The sequence below is a fragment of the Camelus ferus genome, chromosome 7 (assembly GCF_009834535.1).
Source record: "Camelus ferus isolate YT-003-E chromosome 7, BCGSAC_Cfer_1.0, whole genome shotgun sequence".
In the NCBI taxonomy this organism is placed as follows: domain Eukaryota; kingdom Metazoa; phylum Chordata; class Mammalia; order Artiodactyla; family Camelidae; genus Camelus; species Camelus ferus.
In genome coordinates, this window is record NC_045702.1 from 24,978,266 (window position 1) to 25,000,491 (window position 22,226).

Genomic DNA, 22,226 nt, shown 5'->3' on the forward strand with positions numbered 1-22,226 from the left:
ATAAAATTGTTACTGTTTACAGATGACATGATACTATACACAGAAAATCTTAAGAGACACTACCAAAAGCTACTAGCACTTACCAATGAATTCAGTAAAGTTCCAGGATACAAGATTAATATACAGAAATCTGTTGCATTTCTGTACACTAACAATGAACTATCGGAAAGAGATAGTTTTTTTTTTATATAATCCCATTTACATTGCATAAAAAAAGAATAAAATACCTGGAAATCAATCTAAGGAGGTACACAGATGGAAAAATATTTCATGGTCCTGGATTAGAGGAATTAATATTGTTAAAATGACCATACTACCCAAGGCAATCTATTGATTCAAGGCAATTCCTATCAAAATATCAATGGCATTTCTCACCGAAGGGGAACAAATAATTTTAAAATCCTATAGAAATGCAAAAGACCTCAAATAGCCAAAACAATCTTGAGAAGAAGAACAAAACTGAAGGTATCATGCTCCCTGTCTTCAAACAATACTACAAAGCTACAGTGATCAAAACAGTATGGTACTAGCAAAAAGACAGACACATAGATCAATGGATCAGAAATAAACACACAGTTCTATAAGCAATTAATTTATGACAAATGAGGCAAACATATACAATGGGGAAAAGACAACCACTTCAATAAATGGTATTGGGAAAAGTGGACAGCTACATGCGAAAGAATCAAACTGTACTACTCTCTCACGCCATGCATACAAATAAATTCAAAATGCATTAAAGACTTAAATATAAGACCTGAAACCATAAAACTTCTGGAAGAAAACATAGGCAGTAAACTCTTTGACATAGGTTCTAGGAATATTGTTTTGGATATATCCTCAGGCAAGGGAAGCAAAAGCAAAAATAAACAACCAGGACTACATCAAACTGAAAAGTTTCTGCACAGCAAAGGAAACTATCAACAAAATGAAGAGGCCACCTACTGAATAGGAGAAGATAGTTACAAATGATATATCCGATAAGGGGTTAATATCCAAAATATACAAAAAACTCATACAGCTCTACATTAAAAGAACAAATAACCAAGTTAAGAAATGGGCAGGGCATCTGTATAGACATTTTTTCAAAGAAGACATAAGATGGTTCATGAAAAAATGTTCAGCAGTACTAATCATCCGGGAAATGTAAATCAAAACCACAGTGAGATATCACTTCATGCCTGCCAAAATGGCTATTACCAAAAAGACAACAGATAACAAGTGTTGGAGGATGTGGAGGAAAAGAGAACCCTTGTGCACTGTTGATGAGGATGTAAACTGGTGCTGCTACTATGGAAAACAGTATGGGGATTCCTCAAAAAAAGTTAAAAATAGAACTACCATATGATTCAGCAATTTCCTAGGTATTCACCCAAAGAAAACAAAACCACTAATTAGAAAAGATATGCACCCTTATGTTCATTAAAGCATTGTTTACCATAGCCAAGATATGGAAACAACCCAAGTGCCCATCAATAGGTGAATGGATAAAGAAAACATGATGTATACATACATACAATGGATGATTACTTAGCCATAAAAAAGAATGAAATCTTTCCATTTGCAGCAACATGGCTGGACCTAGAGGATATTATGCTAAGTGAAATATTAGACAGAGAAAAACAAGTACTGTATAATATCACTTATGTATGGAATCTAAAAAAAACAAAATGACCAAACCTAACAGAGCAGAAGCTGAATATAGATACAGAGAACAAACAGGTGGTAGCAGAGGAGAGTGGCTGGGTGGAGGAAAGAAATAGGCCAGGGAGATCAAGAGGTACAAACTTCCAGTTACAAAATGATGAGTCATGGCTAGGAAATGTACAGTGTGGGGAATACGGTATGATGACAGATCATAACTAGTTTATCGTGGTGATCATTTTGAAATTTATAGAAATATTAAAGCCACATGTTGTGTAACACGAGCTAACATAGTGTTAAAGGTCAATTTTACTCTAAAAACAAGCATGCAAACAAACTCATTAAAAAGGAGATCAGATTTGCGGTTACCAGAGGCAAAAGGAGAGGGGATTGGATGAAGGTACTCAAAAGGTACAAACTTCCAGTTATAAGATAAGTAAGTCCTAGGGATATAATGTTCAACATGACAAATATAGTTAACACTGATGTATGTCATATATAAAGGTTGTTTCTAGAGAGTAAATCCTAAGCGTTATCATCACAAGGAAAATTTTTTTTCTGTTTCTTTAATTTTGTATCTATATGAGATGATGAATGTTCACTAAATGTCGTGATAATCATTTGGTGATGTATGTATGTCAAATCATTATGCTAGACACCCTAAATTTATATAATGCTATGTGTCAATTATATCTCAATAAAACCGGAAGAAAAAAAAGATAAACAGGTAAAAAAATCCTACTTCCTGTCATGGGTGGATGAGTAGTTTCTTACCTTTTCAACATCTAAGCCCCGAGGATGCCTTTAGTTTTATGACACTTCAGCCCCTTAGACGCTACCAATCCTTTAGCAATTAAAAGTCCTACCTGTAATACTGGCGCATCTTTATATTTTCGCGTTGGTTGTCTTTTATTGATTTGAAACACATTTACTTAAGAGGACCTACGATGTATACAGTGTACAAAGGTACAGAGTGACAACTTCATGCAATACATTGGCTTTTCTTAAAAGTCCCAACTTTTTTACCATACAGGTCCTCATCAGTATAAAATCCTTGAAAATGTGTAACAGACCTCCCAAAGATCCTAAATCTGTGATAATTAAGGTAAACTGGTAAATAAACTTTTCAATGAAGGAAGAAATAAATCCTTTATTCTTTCTTACCAAATTTGTACCACTCTTTAATGAGATATTAATAGAGTAGAAATCCTTTTGTAAAGGAATTCCAGCTAAAAAATGAAGAAATTGTAGAAGTAAAGTATTATCATGCAAATTCTAGTAGATCAGTCGAGTTAGGTAATAATCATCAATGGCTGAAACATCACAAAACTAGATAATGTTGGACATCACGTGCCCCTGATGGAAGAATATTACCACATCTATGAAGTATTATTGGAAAAAAAATTGACCCTAATTCTGCTTATTTTCGATCCAACCATCAATTTCGAATTGTGGACTTTAGAGGAACAGTTAAATGACATCTGTGAATGCAATGACAATATCCAGACAACAGGATAAATGCCATACTTTCTTCAACAATTAATTTGAAAAGAGGAAGAAGAAAGATAGAGGGGGAACTGATAAATTAACAGAGACAAGAGATAAAGCAGTCAACTGCAAGGTGTGTCTCATTGGATTCCAATTCTAAGAAACAACTGTAAAACATTTTTTATATTTGTAAGCAGCTGGAAATGGGCAACTTCCAAGATATTTAATGACATTGAAGGATTGTTACCTCGTTTTTCAGATATTATAATGGTATTATGGTAATGTATATAAAATAGTCCTCACTTTTTAGTCATACATATGAAATATTAGTGGATGAAATCATGTGACACCTGGTGTTTGCTTCCAGTAGAGGTGAAGGGGAGAGGTGAAACAGAGTTCGCCATGGTTGGTGATCATGAATCATGAATCAGAGTCCCAGGAGCATGGAGATTCATTGTGCTCTTCAGTTTGAAATTTTTCATAATAGGAAGTTAAAGTTAAAAATAGAGATATGTCTTTTTTAAGGCTGAATAATATTCATTGTATGTATGTAGCACATTTTCTTTATGCATTTATCTGTCAGTGGACACTTAGGTTGCTTCTATATCTTGGCTTTTCTGAAAAATGCTGCAATGAACACAGGAGTGCAAGTATCTCAAACCCTGGGGACATTATGCTAAGTGAAGGAAGCCAGTCACAGAAGGACAAATGCTCATTTCCACTTAAATGAGGTATCTAAAATAGTCAGACTCATAGATGTCGAAAATCAAAAGGTGGTTGCCAGGGGCTGGGAGGTAGGGGAACTGGGGAGTTGCTGTTTAACAGGTTCAGTTTCAGCTACGCAGGATGTAAAATGTCTAGAAATCTGTACAATGCACTTATAGTTAACGTTGTGCTTATAGGTATTGTGGTATTGAAACCTTAAGAGGGTAGGCCTTATTTTTTTAAATAAAAAAGATATGTTATTGTTTTGCATATTTTGATGACAAATGAATAACATTGCATTCCTTTTTTTTTTTTTAACATTTCTTGTAAACTTTTCAGATAGCTTATTTAATCTGGTCAGCCAGTGTAGTATTCGAACAATGCCAATTAAAACATTTATATTTTTATTCTATAGATAATGATCTTATTCCACAAAAACCCTACGTGCCGTAAGTTGAGTTTATTGGCAGAGACCTAGAGTTTAATTATCAACACATCGGTCAATTACCTCTCATTCCATCTGGTAAAATTATGCTATGGTTGAGATATCTAAGGGAGGATATATGACCTTTAATCTTAGAACCTATAAAAATACTGACTAGATAAAACTTAGCACCATGGTCTATGATTCATTACATCTGCATTATAGCCGTGGCTCTGCTTATCAAACTACATTCTTTTATGGCCATTCAGATGATTTATTTTTGGAACAGAGCTAATAATACTCACTTAAAGGAGAATTATGGGGATTAATATATTTGAAAATGCGTTAGCCCTTAACATGAAGTTTTGACCGATGATTTCAAAGAGTGATTAATTAATGAAAAGCATATTTGATAAAATATTTGTGACATCTGCTTGGCAGTTAAAGTACAGACTTGGGGAGCTTCCTGTGTTGTAGGCAATGAGAACAATTTAATTAGTGCTTCTACAAAGATGATGTTAATTCTTTAATATGGATCTTTGCAAAAGTTTCACCCAATTTAGATTAGTTTCTCTCATCTTTTCTTTTGTAATAACTCATGGAAGTAAATGAGAAGCACAAAGTCTGATGTAGATAAAGAGGAATGAGCACAGACATTAAACCAAGAGTGACTGCCACTTCAGTTACTTATCGAGGACGATTGTCTGCTATTTTCTCCAACCTTTTCAAGTTTTACATACCATCCTAATATTCTAGGACCTTGAAAACAGGATGAACAACAAAGCATCAAGTTCTCAGAGTTATTTTGCCCCTTTGGTATCAGATGATATAGGTTGCTGGGTCCCATGAGCTTCCCCGCTGCTTTGAGCTGGGAGGTTTACTTAAAAGGCAAACTTAAACTGATCTGTCTATACTCTAGTCCCACCTTAGAAGCTCTAGGATTTCTATTTAAAGGTGATGTTGACCCCATTATCACAGGAACAAACTCTAAGCTAGTCTCGAAATGGGGGTTATAAAATTGTGCTGCTTTCGCCACATGCTTATCCCCAGGCTCCTCTGTTTGCGAACCTTGTGTTTGCAGAAGACCAAGCTGGATATACCGGCAAGTCTGTGACTGCAAAAAAGTTGCTTCTTATGTAAAACTAACTGGTAAAAGCAGTGTTCTTGAGACCATGCCTTCATTACTGTGGCACTCTAATCAAGCGAGCAAGCCTTTTAAATACACCTGTCACCCTCAGGTGCCTACTAGAATGAACCCTGAGGACCCGAGGACAGAGCAATTGTTTGAACTGAGACCTTGGCAGTGACTGATGAACTACTTTAATTCTTTTTAATACGGAATTTCTCTCCTTTTTGTCCACCTCTTGTGCCCTTAAGACTATAGGGTGGCCTGACTGAGCTGTCCCCAGGAACAATCTTTCCTTAGAGTCTCCTCCATAGTGGCATGTTTTATTGCCTTAACTGTTATCTATACGCCAAAGATTTTAATAATTAGGGGCTGAAGTTGGGGTAGGGGTATAGCTTGGTGATAAAGTGTGTGCTTGGTGTTCACAAGGTCTTGAGTTCAGTCCCCAGTGCCTCCATTAAGGGACAAAAATAATTAGGGACTGAAGTTCCTAAAGAAAGTGGGGAAAACTGATCTACAGTGATCTGTATCGTGATCTATAAATCTGCATGAAAGTGACCATTTGACGTTTAAACTTTGTAATATTCAGTAATGTCTTCACAAAGAATTCTCTAAGGATACAGGGATGCTTGTTTTGCAGATAGAAATAAGTTAATTTTCCTCCATTATAAAAGGAATGTATGTATATTCATTGCAAGTAATTCAGAAAATACAAAAACAAATGAAAAAGAAAATTAAAATCACCACAGTTTCATCACTGAAAGGCGAATTCTGTTTACATTTGACTATATATTTCTCCAGACCTTTAAGTATACCATTTTATTCTTATAAAGATATGATAACACTTTACATACTGTTTTGTGACCTGATTCCTCCATCCCTTCTCTGCTCCACCTCCTGCCCCCCCGGGAAACATACATGCGCGCGGGCACACACACACACACAGCACACATATCACTGGAATCTTTGCACTTCAAAAATGTGCTTATATACAAACAAAACATAAAGATGTTGAATAATGTCTAATCAGAGGGCTTTCTATTTAGGAGCAGGAAAGGTAAAGGATTATTACTTAAATCTTAGGAATATCAGAAGGGTGTATGTTTCATAAGGATCACATACCCAGCTTAATTTAACATGGCAGAGGCACCAGGCAGAGTTCTGAGAACTATGTCATTTCGGGTATGATTCAGGAACATTCCCATATGGTTGAGAACAGCATTCTGATTTTCATCTTACAATTTCAAGTCTACATTTGTATTTTGCTTTAAGACACTTTATAGCTGGGCTGGTTACCAATGACTATGCATAAATTTAGGGGTTACCACCTATGTGGTGAGCTCTCCATATCCTTGTTAGTATATAAAAGCTGAATTAATGGAAGATAAAATACAGTTGCTGTTTATTAATGTCAGCAATCAGTAAAAGTAAGATAGTGCTTCTGAAGGAGTCCTGGACCTGTCAGTGCTTAAAAATCCCAGCAGCCAAGTTCAATGTAGTCGAAACCTTTAAGCAGAAGCAGGTATTCTAGCTTTTAAGTTGCAGTAACAACTTGTCTGCTTTAGAGATTGTTTTAAAAAACAGGTGTACTCAAACCTGATTTTCCTATATTAGACTGAATTTACTGAACTCTTGTCCTGAACAGGAGTCATCTTGTTGAATATAATAAGGCATCTCCTTTTGTCATGTGATCGTTAACTCAAAGAATGCTAAACATGTACCTAATATATTTAAGATTTATCTAGTCAAATAATGTTTAATTTACCAGTGGAAGAATTAAAGGGTAGAGATGCGATTCCCTTTATCTATTACACAGATAATTGCTGACAGAGTTGTGATAGGAACCCATGACTTGACACCTCCTAGGTGTCTATTAGACAATGTAATGGATGAGCCAGGTCTTTTATTTTCTGTATTCTGATGCTTTGACACCAGGAGCCTCTAACCTGGAGGGGCTGCTTCTTCCAGAGTTAGCCATCTCCTAGAGAGAGTAAACAATTTATTCATCAGCAAGCACACTTTTCAGTGGCAAACCAGTTAATCCAGAACCCACATCCCTAACTACCTTCTCTACTGAGCTCTCACACTCCCAGTCACTAGCCCTCTGCCCTAATAAGCCCAGGACCAGGTACCAGACAACTAAGGACAGTCCCTCTGCCCTGGAACCCACTGAAATTATTCAAACTGGCTAATCCTAAGCATGCTTCCCTTGTCTTGCCTGTTCCTTCCTGTGGAAATCACAGTAAAGGTGTGTCCCCATCTTTCCCCCCTCCCTCTGCTTCCTGACTGACCCTGGTGCTTCTCTGTGTGATGGTCTCCCCACCCCCGCCATGACATAGTAATGCCCTCATTTCTTGTGAGTATAACAAACTAGCTTTTCCACAGCAGTGATCTCCCGACCTTTTGGCCTTGTCATACCTGAATAATAATAATAATAAAGTTATATATTAAAACACATGGACCTTTCTTAACATGATAAACTTCACTTATGCTGCTACCACCAAGTGAGCATTATGTGTACAGAGACTACAATCATTGCTTCTGATTCTGCTTTATACCAATACTGCATCATCTTCAGTCATTCAACAGAGGTCAGCACCCCTCTGTTACAAAATTGCATGTGTATTTTAGTATGTACATAGTATTAAAAATGCTGTACATATTTTAAACTTTCTTTCAATTTTTTCTTTTCCTCCTCCAGATTCATGTAGAGTTGGCAAATAATGTTTGACATGAGAGCTTCTGGTGAACTGCTCCATTCAATTCAAAGAACACAAGGCATATGGCCTTTGGCGTTTTTTTTGGTAGTCCTGGGCTACTAATGCCAACGTTTTTACAATATTCTAGAAAAGAAAGGTGTGCCTAAAATCCACACCATTCACAAGTGATACCCCTATGACCACTAAGAGGGCCCACCACCAGATGGGAGAATAGGAGGAAGAATGGGGAAGTCAGAAAATTTTGGAAGAGCATTTGGAAGTTCTCAGAGTAGGAAAAGTTTTCATATCAGAATGTAGAAAAGTCTGTCTTTTTAAATCAAAGATTTGTAGAAAAATTGCTTTCACCTGTTGAGTTGAACTCCAGGAAGTTTCCAATTTTGTAGGTGAAAAATGGTTGAATACTGGCAATGCCCTATGGCTCAATCTATTGGTAGAGTAAACAGTGTTTTTCTCTGCCGAGCACAGCTTTTTAATCGATGTGAGAACTAGAAAAATGAGACCTTACTCATAACAAAGATAAACTCTTACTCATATTTTAATTATCTCCCGAATCTATAGATGGAAGATTATAGCATAATTTTCACTGACAAAATCTTACAGGCACAGTGACTTTTGCCTATAAAGCAAAGGGAGGAAGACAGATAAACCTTTCTGGACTGAGAAGACAGAAGCTCCCCTCCTGTTTTTCAGGGAAGAGCTTATTTCTGCTCTGGTGTTTTCACTTAGTCTTGTCATTTCTACTCTGACAATTACCAAGATTTCTTGTAGCTTTGACTGATGGTCTGATAACTTTATTTTTATGTCTTTCTCTAACATTTATAAATAGTGAATTTAATACTGGTTTCAAGAAAACACTGACTACTAACTGACTATAGGAATTTTCTCAATATTCTTCTCCCTGATGCTCTATTTCAACAGGGTTGAATTTGTAAAATGGATTGAGCAGCTGGTAAATAAGATTATGTTAGTAAAGATCTGTGCCTCATCCAAGGAAAAGGAATTGATTGAAGTGCAAAAGAATTTCTGTAGTGTTTGTCTTAAAACTAACATTAGCAGAGGTAGCCTGCTGGGACACCTTCTGTGCCTTCAGGACACCTTTTGTTTGTAGATTCCAGGCTTTGGTGTCAAAAACACCTTGTATTCATATGCACTGACTCTCTTTCCATTCTCCTAATGTGTGGATAGCTGGAAAACATTAATAAATTCACTTTGGAGCCAGACATACACAATCCACATGATCTTGTATCTTATGGTGACCCAGGAGACCCACCCTAGTCAGTTCCTCAGAAAATAATAGTCCTGTCTGACTTACCTTTGTGCACAGTTTCTTAGTATTGTATTGTGAATGAATGTATGCTTTTTTTGTTTGATATGTTGGAAGGCAAAGATAAATCTTCTCACTTATAAGTTTAAAATCCTCACAAGTCAGACATAGAAATGGTGTGGTCTTGGCCTTAATGTAGCTGTACAGTGATAACCTCTCGGTCATGATGATGACGATCTGGCCAGCTGTTATTCAAGAGTTAATCACAGGCTGAGATCAAGGCCTGAAATAAGTCAATGGCTTTTCTTAATCTAGTCAATTATTAAAATGACCGATGGTGTCAGCCCACAGGTTTATTTCTATTATCAGAGGTAGTAATGCCTTTGAGTGTTTTTATTTCATAGAAAACAAGATCTTGGTTAACAAACGATATGCTGGAACATGTTCAAACTCCTGGATAATTTTTTAAAATTTAAATTCAAAGCAACAACCATGGAAATTTATAAAGGTTTGTGATATTTAAAACTAGAAGCATCAGTATGTCACAAGCGAAATATGAAAACTGAAAGGGAGAAAACACTTATGTTTGAGAGAAACTTAGGAGGTTAAGAAAAGGCTGAGCTGTGGCAACAATGGAGACTCCAGTGTCCAGGCGATCTGGCCTCATGCAAGCAGGACACTGGCCTCGTGAGGTCACTGGGTCAGGCAATAAACCAATACTCTCTGGCATTACTTCACTATCCGAGTTCATTTCTGCAATTCTCTTGGTTTGTCCAGTCTTCTTTTATACTATGATTTCAACTAAGTGATTATTCAAAATCCTAAACCTTGGCACCCAGAATTAAGGTCTTCTTTTCAACAAAGTGGTAACCCCAGAATCCAACATCTGGGAATAAATTAGCATCTGTTGTGACTACACACATATTCTGCAATCTAGTAAAGACTCATTTTTTAAATTGAAGTATAGTTGATTTACAATATTGTGTTAGTTTCTGGTGTACAGCATAGTGATTCAGTTTTTATATATATAAATGTATATTTATATATATAAATTTATTTATATATATATGTATATATATACACACACACACATATATACTTTTTCATTATAGGTTAATACAAGATATTGAAATAGTTTCCTGTGCTATACAGTAGGATTTTGTTGTTTACCTATTTTATATATATAGTCTATGAGTCTGTTTCTGTTGTGTAAATAAATTCATTTGTGTCATTTTAAGACTCCTCATTTTAATTAAAGTTGTATGTCTGCTTAAGAAACCTGTAACATATGTTTTTTTTCTTATTTTTGTTTTCTAAAGAATTAAATCTTACTTTGACTTAATGGAATTTAAATTGTCAGTTTTTGCCTTTTTATAAAGTTGTGAAAATGTGGAGTGTGACTCTATTCTCATCCATATTTGCAAAGTAGTTAAAGATTGTGTTAAGGACTCACTATACACTGTGTAGTACTGTTATACCCTGTGAGCCATCTCATAACTACGAACTTGGTGCTATGTGGACACAGCTGGACATGTTCTGGAGGTCTGATGTTGAGGTGCCCCACATAAGAAGGTAGAATCAGAGGGTCAGAGATGAACAACTAGAAAAAAGAATAGAGCAGAAGCAGAAGGTAAGATGGTACTTCAGGTTCTACTAAAATATGGAGAAAACTTTAATACACCAAACTGAGTGGACCCTGGATAATATTTGGGACATCCAGGACTCAAAGAGCTGGTCAAGTTTCACTTTAGGTAGAATTAGGTTGATGCTCTGGAGTTTATCTGGTATTTCAGAGTCTCAGTTCTGGTGGTCAGAGGGTAAAACCAGTATGCCGAGGGGCTTCAGGTTTATTTATCTTTCTCAAACTTAGACGCTACTTAAAGTTTGTCTTATAAATCTCTCTCCTTTGCTGATGAAGGAATGAGCTCAAGTATCAGCCCAAGTATGAAGAATATTTTATTGAATGTTGTTTACAATTAATTTACTTCTAGAAGATATAAAAACTATGGTAATTGTTTAGGTATACAACATACTGTTCTGGGTGAGTGAATCAAAGATAATTTTAAAGTGGCCATTATGGCATTACCATAAAGATGTTTAAACCTCAAGTATCAGTTTAACCTTTTTCTTCCTAAATAATATATGGAAGTTGAGTTAATTTCAATTTACAATGAATAAGTATAATATAGAGAAGAGGAGTAAATGACAGAGTAAAGAGAGAAAAAAATGTTTGCTTAGCATCTTCTAGTCCTAACTCTAATGATCAGAACATGCATATTATACTTTTTGCGAGCTACCCAATAAAGAAGATGGTTTGCTCGAATCCCCTACATTTACTGAGCTGAAGAGATCAAGTTGCACCTAACTAATATCTTTGCAAGAAAGTTCATCAGGGTTAAAAACCTGTGGCCATACAACAGTTAACTGAAGTGGCCCACAGAAAAAGGAGCACTGAAGTGCTCTCAAAAAACTAGCTACCTAAAAAGACATAAATGAACTTATTTACAAAATAGAAACAGATTCACAGACATAGAAAACAAACTTATGGTTACTAGGAGGTAAATGGGATAGGAAGGGATAAATTAGGAATTCGAGATTTGCAGATACTAACTACTGTATATAAAATAGATAAACAGCAAGTTTCTTCTGTATAGCACAGGGAACTATATTCAATATCTCGCAGTAACCTATAATGAAAAAGAATATGAAAAGGAATATATTTATGCATATGTGTGACTGAAACATTATGCTGTACACAAGAAATTGGCATAACATTGTAAACTGACTATACTTCAATAAAAAAGAATGCAAAAAAATTAAAAAATAAAATAGCTACTTACCAGCCAAGAACTATTCCAGATACTCTTAGACATCATGACTGAAGTACCTTTGTTTCAGGTATCTTCCTGACTTTGAATTAAAACTCTACTTAATTTGATCCTATTAAGTTCATGTCTTAAAAAAACAGTTCAGTCAGCAAGAGTGCAGTAGATTCGGTTTGTTCTGGCCTTAATTTGATTGACTCAATGGCAGTCTGATTTAGTCAATAATTAATAAAGCTACAGTTCCTAAATTAACAGTGATGTGTTACATGATTTTGTCATTGTCTTAGCTGGTAGGCGTAATACCATTGGTTGCTTTTCTTTCTTCCTCGTATAATTCTGGCTTTTTCAACTTTTTCTTTCCACTATAATTCTTTCTTTTCCAACTTTTTCTTTGTTTTTACCTAAGTGATATCAGTGTTTAAGCTAAGAGTTGGGCTTTTCTCCCCTGTTCTTGATTCTGTAAAGACCTTTAGTACTTTTTCAGATGACTGACAGGTGATTAGTATTTTTTTCTGAGTTAATGGCATGTTCTTTTCAAGCTGTGGTTTCACTAGAATAAATCCTCTTTTCATGCTCTGTTCACAGAGGCCTTTTGTGTCCTTCACCTATTGAACACCCGGACTAAGCCTTTGGGCTGTAACATTGAGTTGCAACTAATGTGTGATCCATTAACCCATACCCTAGGTTTCTGCCCACTGGACACCTAATGCTTTCAAGTGATTAGTTTTCAGATGTCTTTATGCCTTCTCTGCCCCTCTACCTCCACTGTTGTTTTTTTTTTTTTTTTTCCAAATTGACTCTCATTTTATTTCTATTCCAATTTGCAAACTCTTTTGGAAAATTTACATCATCTTTCTTTCCACACTAAGTTTGTTGAATAATTTCCGATTTGAAATCATCAGCCAACATTGTTTTTGAGAAGTTCATTTCCTGTTTCAGATTATTAGTAAAGACAAAGTCTATTCCTCTCTTCTCCTAGTTCCTATGGAGCACTGCTTACTTCTCTTATCACGTCCCTGATGGCCTTGCATATGATTAGTTGTGCTCATTTTTCCTACTAGGTTATAAGTGTCTTCAGGGCAGAGGATCTGCAGCTTTGCGCTTTCCACAGGGAGCAGCATAATGCTTTTCACACAGTAGGAATTTAGTCAATGTGTGGGAATTACATTATTATGGATATTTGTGGTAGACTACACAAACGCCTCCTTAGAACTAGAAATATTGCCATTAAATCTAACACATAGTTTGTGTTGTTTTCTTCTCAGTGTCTTTCAGGTGATGTTTTCCGCATGTACTTATGGAAATTAATTTGAATTAATGCCGTTTCTACAATTGGGATGCTGCATTATGTCTTTTCAAGCCAGGCACACAATATGTGTTACATTTGTTCTAATCGCAACATGAAACTCAGTGGGGAAGGTTTTTTTTTTTTCCTTTTAAGTTAATTGAGCATTTCCATCCTGGTGTTTAAGATTCTAATTGCTTTTGTTTCAAGATATTTAAATGTTTTCTCTTGGCATTTTCTAATTATTACATAAAATCACACAAGCAGATACACAGCAGCCGTGTTTCGCCTTCTCTCTTGTTTTGTCAGGGAGCCCAGAGTGATTATGTTAGGCCTTAAGGACTCTCTTCATCATTTCCCCTAGTTTTCCTTGATACTGTATTTTCCTGATTTCAAATGGAAAATAATTACACTGTAAAAAAATTTAGAAAACATAAAAAGCATAAAGAATGAAATATAAATTAACTATAACTTATAATTCAGATATGATATAAAACAGCATTAATGTTTAGGAGTATATTATTCCTTTTTAATTAAACTTTTTTTAATTAAAAATTTTTGCTTTATAAGTTTCTTCTTTCACTTAAATGCATATATGAAACATTTTTATCAAGTCCTTGTATATTCTACTATACCATCTTCAATATTTCTTATAGTGATATTTTGATATATCATGATTTATTTTGACAATCTAGTTTTGAGTATAAAAGACTTTCTTTTATTCTTATCCCAATAAGTACTAATGTATTACCTTCAAACATACTTTATGATAAATTAATTTTCAATGAGTGAGCAACCTTAAGTGTAGAGAGAGGGACCATGGCTGGTACATGAGCTATGATGAAATTTAAATTCTTAAGGTTCTGTTGTTTGCTCCTTTTACTTCCAGGACCATTCATTCCCACTGGTGAGCCTATGATCTGACCCAATAGTTTTTAGGCACTGAAATTGGGGTTCTTTTACAGAACACCATAATTAGAGCTGGTCAAAGGGCAATTCTGTGTCGAGGCATCGGTGTAGCCAGAAAGGAAGTGAACAAATCCCCCAAGTACTGTGTGCCCTGGAGAATGAAGTGTATTTTATTTCAGTATTTCCATACTATTGATAATGTGAATATAGTACTGAATTAATAATAAACTGAGATTTAACAAAATTGGGAAGATGAGGAAAGGAGAAATAGGTATCATGGTGTAAGAGTGCCATAAAATTCACATCTGTTCAGATTCGGTTTGGCTGTGTATAAAATAAAAATACAAAAGAAAACAGGCTTAAATGAACAATAGGCTTATTTTCTCTCAGGTAATAACTTGGGGAGATAGACTGCCCAAATTATCTGGAAGAAGTTTCACCAAGTAGTTGGGGACCCATCTACCTTTAAAAATCACTGCTTTTTCATGCTAGTGTGTTACCTTCAAATTCAAGGACCAAAGTGGCTGCTGTTGATCCATCCATTTCATCTTCCTCCAGAGATAAGCATAACATGAGTTAGCAGTGTACACCAATCAAGATCAAATAAAAGTGTGTACTTTTTGGGTTTTTTTGAGGGAAAAAAGGACCAACCAAAGTATATTCAAGGAAAGAGAAGATCTCTTTGAACTTGGAACTTGTATCTTATAGTTTCTCTTTTATCACCATTAATCTTTGTTACAGTGGGTAGCCTTGAGCCTCTCAAACAATTTTCTTTGGTCCCAAAACACAGGTTGACCCTCCTATAATTCAGTCTACTTCTGAAAGCTATATGTACCCTTCTTGGTAGGAGTCATATGCTAACATCACTGTATTCTCTTCTATATGTAATATAGTGGTCTATATACTTCAAGTAGTAAAGATATTGATTGAGTGAATGAAAAAACAATTCACATAACTTTTGGCAACACATTAATTTCTTTATGTTTTATCCTGTCTTATTCCAAAGAGTCTGTTAATTTTCTAACCGTTTTCTCTCATCTTATTCTGAACAGGCCTGGCTACTGTTCTGCTCACCTCTGTTTCCCCAGGAGAATGTAGGAAATGATGCTTTGGTTTTACTTGACTCTGCTACTTAATGGCAGTTTTAGCACATAATGTCACCTTTGAGGTCCTCAGTTTACTCACCTGTAAAAGGAAGATAATGGCCTCTGATGTATCGGCCTCACAGATTTGCAAATAGATCTAATGAAAACTGATTATGAAAAACTTAAAATCTGCAAGCCATTGTACAAATAGAACATAGTGATATATTTTTTAAAATTTGCATTCTTTTTTTATTGAAGTATAGTCAGTTTACAATGTTGTGTCAATTTCTGGTGTACAGCATAATGTTTCACTCATACATATGCATACATATATTCATTTTCATATTTTTTTCATTATAGGTTACTACAAGATATTGAATATAGGTCCCTGTGCTATACAGTAGAAACTTATTGTTTATCTATTTTATATATAATAGTTAGTGTCTGCAAATCTTAAACTCCCAGTTTATCCCTTTGTTCCCATTTACCCCTTGGTAACCATAAGTTTGTTTTCAATGTCTGTGAATCTGTTTCTGTTTTGTAAATAAGTTCATTTGTGTCTTTTTTTTAGATTCCACAGAGAAGCAATATCATATGGTATTTTTCTTTCTCTTTCTGGCTTACTTCACTTAGAATGACGATCTCCAGGTCCATCCATGTTGCCACAAATGGCATTATTTTATTCTTTTTTAGACTGAGTAGTATTCCACTGTATATATATATACCACATCTTCTTTATCCATTCATCTGCTGTTAGACATTTGGTTGTTTCCATGTCATGGCTATTGTAAATAGTGCTGCTGTGAACATTGGCATGCAGGTGTCTTTTTTAATTATAGTTTTCTCTGGGTAAATGCCCAGGAGTGAGATTTCTGGATCATATGGTGTCTATTTTTAGCTTTTAAGGAACTTCCATACTGTGCTCCATAGTCCTCCATACTGTCCTTCAATTTACATTTCCATCAACATTGTGGGAGGGTTCCTTTTTCTACACACCCTCTCCAGCATTTATTATTTGTAAACTTTTTAATGATGGCCATTTTGCTTGGTGTGGGGTGATACCTCATTGTAGTTTTTGATTTGCATTTCTCTAATAATTAGTGATGTTGAGCATCTTTTCATGTACCTGTTGGCCATCTGGATGTCTTCTCTGGAGAGATATCTATTTAGGTGTTCTCCCTGTTTTTTGATTGAGTTGCTTATCTTTTTAGTATTAAGCTGTAGGAGCTATTTGTATATTTTGGAAATTAGTCTCTTGTTGATTGCATTATTTGCAAATATTTTCTCCCATTCTGTAGGTTGTCTTTTTGTTTAGATGATGTTATCCTTAGCTGTGCAGAAGATTTTAAGTTTAATTAGGTCCCATTTGTTTATTTTTGCTTTTATTTTCATAACTCTAGGAGTTGATTCAAAAAAAATATTGCTGTTATTTATGTAAAAGAATGTTCTGCCTGTGTTTTCCTCTAGGAGTTTTATAGTATCTGGTCTTACATTTAGGTCTTTAATCCGTTTTGAGTTTATTTCTGTATATGGTGTTAGAGAATGTTCTGATTTCATTCCCTTACATGTAGCTGTCCAATTTTCCCAGCACCACTTACTGAAGAGACTATCTTTTCTCCATTTTATATTATTTCCTCTTTTGTCATAGATTAATTGACCATAAGTGTATGGGTGTATGGGTTTATTTCTGAATTTTTCTAGCCTGTTCCATTGATCTATGTGTCTGTTTTTCTGTGAGCACCACACTTTTTTGATTACTATAGCTTTGTAGTATAGTCTGAAGTCAGGGAGCATGATTCCCCCAGCTCTATTCTTTCTCAAGATTGTTTTGGCTATTTGGGTTTTTTTTGTGTTACCATACAACTTTTAACATTTTTGGTTTGAGTTCTGTGAAAAATGTCATTGATAATCTGATAGGGATTGCATTGAATCTGTATGTTGCCTTGGGTAGTATGGCCATTTTAACAATACTGTTTCTTCCAATCCAAGAACATGGCATATCTTTCTATCTGTTTGTGTCGACTTCAGTTTTTTCATCAGTGTCTTACAGTTTTCAGAATACAGATCCTTTGCCTCCTTAAGTAGGTTTATTCCTAGATATTTTATTCTTTTTGATGTGATGGTAAATAGGATTGTTTCCTTAATTTCTTTTTTTGCTATTTTGTTGTTAGTATATAGAAATGCAGCTGATTCTGTATATTAGTTTTGCATCCTGCAACTTTACCAAGTTCATTAATGAGCTCTAGTAGTGTTTGGTAGCATCTTTAGGATTTTCTGTGTATAGTATCATGTCATCTGCAAACAGTGACTGTTTTACTTCTTCTTTTACAGTTTTGATTCCTTTTATTTGTTTTTCTTCTCCGCCCACTGTGGATAGGACTTCCAATTCTATGTTCAATAAAAGTGGTGAGAGTGGGAATCCTTGTCTTGATCCTGATCCTAGAGGAAATCTTTCAGCTTTTCACCACTGAGTATGATGTTAGCTGAGTATGATGTTTGTCATATATGGCTTTTATTATATAAAGGTATGTTCCTCCTTTGCCCATTTTCTAGAGAGTTTTTTAAATCATTAATGTATGTTGCATTTTATCAAAAGCTTATTCTTCATCTACTGAGTTGATCATATGGTTTTTATTCTAGTTTGTTAATGTGGTATATCATATTGATTGATCTGCAGATACTGAAAAATCCTTGCATCGCTGGGATAAATATCACTTGATCAAGGTGTATGATCCTTTTAATGCATTGTTGGAGTCGATTTGCCAGTATTTTGTTGAGGATTTTTGCATCTATATTTACAAGAGATATTGGCCTATCATTTTCTTTTTTGTGTGTGTGATTTCTTTGTCTGATTTTGATAGAGTGATGGTGGCGTCATAGAATGAGTTCAGAAGTGTTCCTTCTTCTGCGATTTTTTGAAATAGTTTCAGAAGAATAGGTGTTAACTCTTCTCTAAATGTTTGGTAGAATTCACCTGTGAAGCCCTCTGGCCCTGGACTTTTGTCTGTTGGGAGTTTTTAAATTACTGATTCCATTTCAGTACTGGCAATAGGTCTGTTCATATTTTCTATTTCTTCCTGGTTCAGTCTTGGCAAATCATACCTTTCTAAGAAGTTGCCCATTTCTTCTAGGTTGTCCTTTTTGTTGGTGGTATATAGTTGCTCATAGTAGCTTCTTATGATTCCTTATATTTCTGTGATGTCAGTGGTAACTTCTCCTTTTTTGTTTCTAATTTTATTAATTTGGGCCCACTCCCTTTTTTTCTTGATGAGTCTGACTTAAGGTTTATAAATTTTGTTTAGTGTTTCAAAGAACCAGCTTTTAGTTTCATTGATCTTTTCTATTTTTTTTTTTTTTTAGTCTCTATTCATTTCTGCACTAATCTTTATAATTTCTTTCCTTCTACTAACTTTGGGTTTTGTTTGTTCTTCTTGCTCTAGCTGCTTCAGGTGTAAGGTTAGGTTGTTTATTTGAATTTTTTCTTGCTTCCTGAGGTTAGCTTGTATCACTATAAACTTCCCGCTTAGAACTGCTTTTGCTGTGTCCCAGAGGTTTTGGATCATCATGTTTTTGTTTTCATTTGTCTCTAAGTATTTTTGGATTTCCTCTTTGATTTCTTCAGTGATCCATTGGTTGTTTAGTAGCATATTGTTTAGCCTCCACGTGTTTGCAGTTTTTGCAGCTTTTTCTTATAGTTGATTTCTAATTTTATAGCATTGTGGTTGGAAAAGATGCTTGATATGATTTCAGTTTTCTTAAATTTACCAGTGCTTGCTTTTTGGGCCAGCATATGATCTATTCTGGAGAATGTTCCATGTGCACTTGAGAAGAATGTGTATTCTGCTGCTTTCAGACGGAATGCCCTATAAATATCAGTTAAGTCCATCTGGTCTAATGCATCATTTAAGGCTTGCATTTCCTTTCCTGATTGATTTTCTGTCTGGATGATCTATTGATGTAAATGGGGTGTTAAGGTCCCCTACTATTGTTGTGTTATTGCCAATTTCTCCTTTTATGCCTGTTAACAGTTGCTTTATATAGTGAGGTGCTCTTGTGTGGGGTGCATATATATTTACAATCGTTACATCTTCTTCTTGGATTGATCCTTTGAGCATTATGTAGTGTACTTCTTTGTCTCTTGTAACAGTATTTTAAAGTCTATTTTATCTGATATAAGCATTGCTGCTCCAGCTTTCTTCTGGTTTCCATGCGTGGAATATCTCATTTCATCTCCTCACTTTCAGCCTTTTTGTGTCCTTAGATCTGAAGTGGGTCTCTTGTAGACAGCATATATACAGGTCTTGTTTTTGTATCCATTCAGCCAGTCTTTGACTTTTGCTTGGAGCATTTGATCTATTTACATTTAAGGTAATAATCAATACATATGTTCTTATTGTCATTTTGTTAATTGTTTTGGATTTGTTTTTGTAGGTCTTTTGTTCTTTTTCTCCTTTTTGTTCTCTTCTTTTGTAGTTTGATGACTATATTGTTACATTTGGATTTCTATTTCTTTTTTGTGTGTATATCTAGTATAGATTTTTGGTTTGCAGTTACCATGAGGTTTTCGTATAGGAAGTTTATATATATACATGATTGTTATAAGTTGCTGATCTCTTAATTTAAAATACATTTTAGATACCTTGCATTCATACCCTCCTCCCCTCACAGTCATTGGTTTTGATACCATATTTTACTTCTAATTGTTTTGTGTACCTTTAACTGTTTATTGTGGATACAGATGATTTTATTACTTTTGTCTTTCAATTTCCCTATTAGTTTTTGTGTGCATAATTTCCTACTTTAATTGTATGTTTACCTTTATTGGTGAGATTTCCCATTTTGTAATTTTTTTGTTTCTAGTTGTGACTTCTTCTCTTCTACCTAGAGAAGTTACTTTACTATTTGTTGTAAATCTGGTTTGGTGGTGCTGAATTCTTTAAGCTTTTACTTATTTGTGAAGCTTTTGATTTCTTCAAATCTGAAAGAGAGCCTTGTTGCATAGAGTATTCTTGGTTGTAGATTTTTCCCTTTCATCATTTAAGTATGCCATGCCACTCCCTTGTGGCCTGTAGAGTTTCTGCTGAAAAATCAGCTGATAACCTTATGGGAGTTCCTTTGTATGTTATTTTTTGCTTTTCTTTTGTTGATTTCAATATTTTTTCCTTATCTTTAATTTTTGTCACGCTGGGGGTGTAGGGCTGAATTATATCACAAGCATACCCCTCCTATTGTCCCACTGTTGTTCCCTCTTTTTTTTTTAACTTTTTTTATTGAGTTATAGTCATTTTACAATGTTGTGTCAAATTCCAGTGTAGAGTACAATTTTTCAGTTATACATGAACATACATGTATTCATTGTCACACTTTTTTTTGCTGTGAGCTACTATAAGATCTTGTATATATTTCCCTGTGCTATACAGTATAATCTTGTTTATCTATTCTACATATGCCTGTCAGTATCTACAAATTTTGAACTCCCAGTCTATCCCTTCCCACCCCCACCCCCTTGGCAACCACAAGTTTGTATTCTATGTCTATGAGTCTGTTTCTGTTTTGAATCTATGTTCTTTTTTTTTTAGATTCCACATATGAGTGATCTCATATGGTATTTTTCTTTCTCTTTCTGGCTTACTTCACTTAGAATGACATTCTCCAGGAACATCCATGTTGCTGCAGATGGCATTATGTTGTAGGTTTTTATGGCTGAATAGTATTCCATTGTATGAATATACCACATCTTCTTTATCCAGTCATCTGTTGATGGACATTTAGGCTGTTTCCATGTCTTGGCTATTGTAAACAGTGCTGCTATGAACATTGGGATGGAGGTGTCATTTTGAAGTAGAATTCCTTTTGGATATATGCCCAGGAGCGGGATTCCTGGGTCATATGGTAAGTCTATTCCTAGTCTTTTGAGGAATCTCCATACTGTTCTCCACAGTGGCTGCACCAAACTGCATTCCCATCAGCAGTGTAGGAGAGTTCCCTTTTCTCCACAGCCTCTCCAGCATTTGTCATTTGTGGACTTTTGAATGATGGCCATTCTGACTGGTGTGAGGTGACAGATACCTCATTGTAGTTTTGATTTGCATTTCTTTGATAATTAGTGATATTGAGCATTTTTTCATGTGCCTACTGATCATTTGCATTTCTTCCTTGGAGAATTGCTTGTTTAGGTCTTCTGCCCATTTTTGGATTGGGTTGTTTCTTTTCTTCTTATTAAGTCGTATGAGCTGCTTATATATTCTGGAGATCAAGCCTTTGTCAGTTTCATTTGCAAAAATTTTCTCCCATTCCGTAGGTTTTTGTTTTGTTTTACTTATGGTTTCCTTTTCTGTGTAGAAGCTTGTAAGTTTAATTAGGTCCCATGTTCCCTCTTTATGTTTCCAGTTGAATGAGATCTTTTTTGCTAGGTTCCAGTCCTTTTCCATTGATGACTATTTAGCAGACAGTTGCAGTTTTGTTATGATCATGAGAGGTTGTGAGCTCGTGGTCCTACTACTCTGCCATCTTGACTGGAAATCAGAACATAGTGATATTAACCAAGCACTGAGCATGAATCTGTAAGCTCAGAAAACCTTTCAGGAAAAGAGGATGCACTGCATCAGCTCTGCTCCTTCTAAGCTCTTCTTCCACTCCTTAAACAGCCTGTGGTCACACTGCAAATATAAGAACTATATTTTTTCCCCTTGATCTCTCACATTTCTTCTGCTCTTCTATCTAAGTGTTCCTTCTCTGACATTTTTGTTTC

At 35.2% G+C, this 22,226-nt stretch overlaps 1 long non-coding RNA gene across 1 annotated transcript; it reads left to right on the top strand.

Moving 5' to 3' along the window:
* Positions 1 to 1,758: 1,758 nt before the first annotated feature.
* LOC116664861 lies at positions 1,759 to 6,758 on the top strand. Its single transcript, XR_004321354.1, has 3 exons — positions 1,759 to 2,131; positions 2,750 to 2,757; positions 6,747 to 6,758. It is a non-coding gene; the product is annotated as an uncharacterized LOC116664861 (long non-coding RNA).
* Positions 6,759 to 22,226: the final 15,468 nt, after the last annotated feature.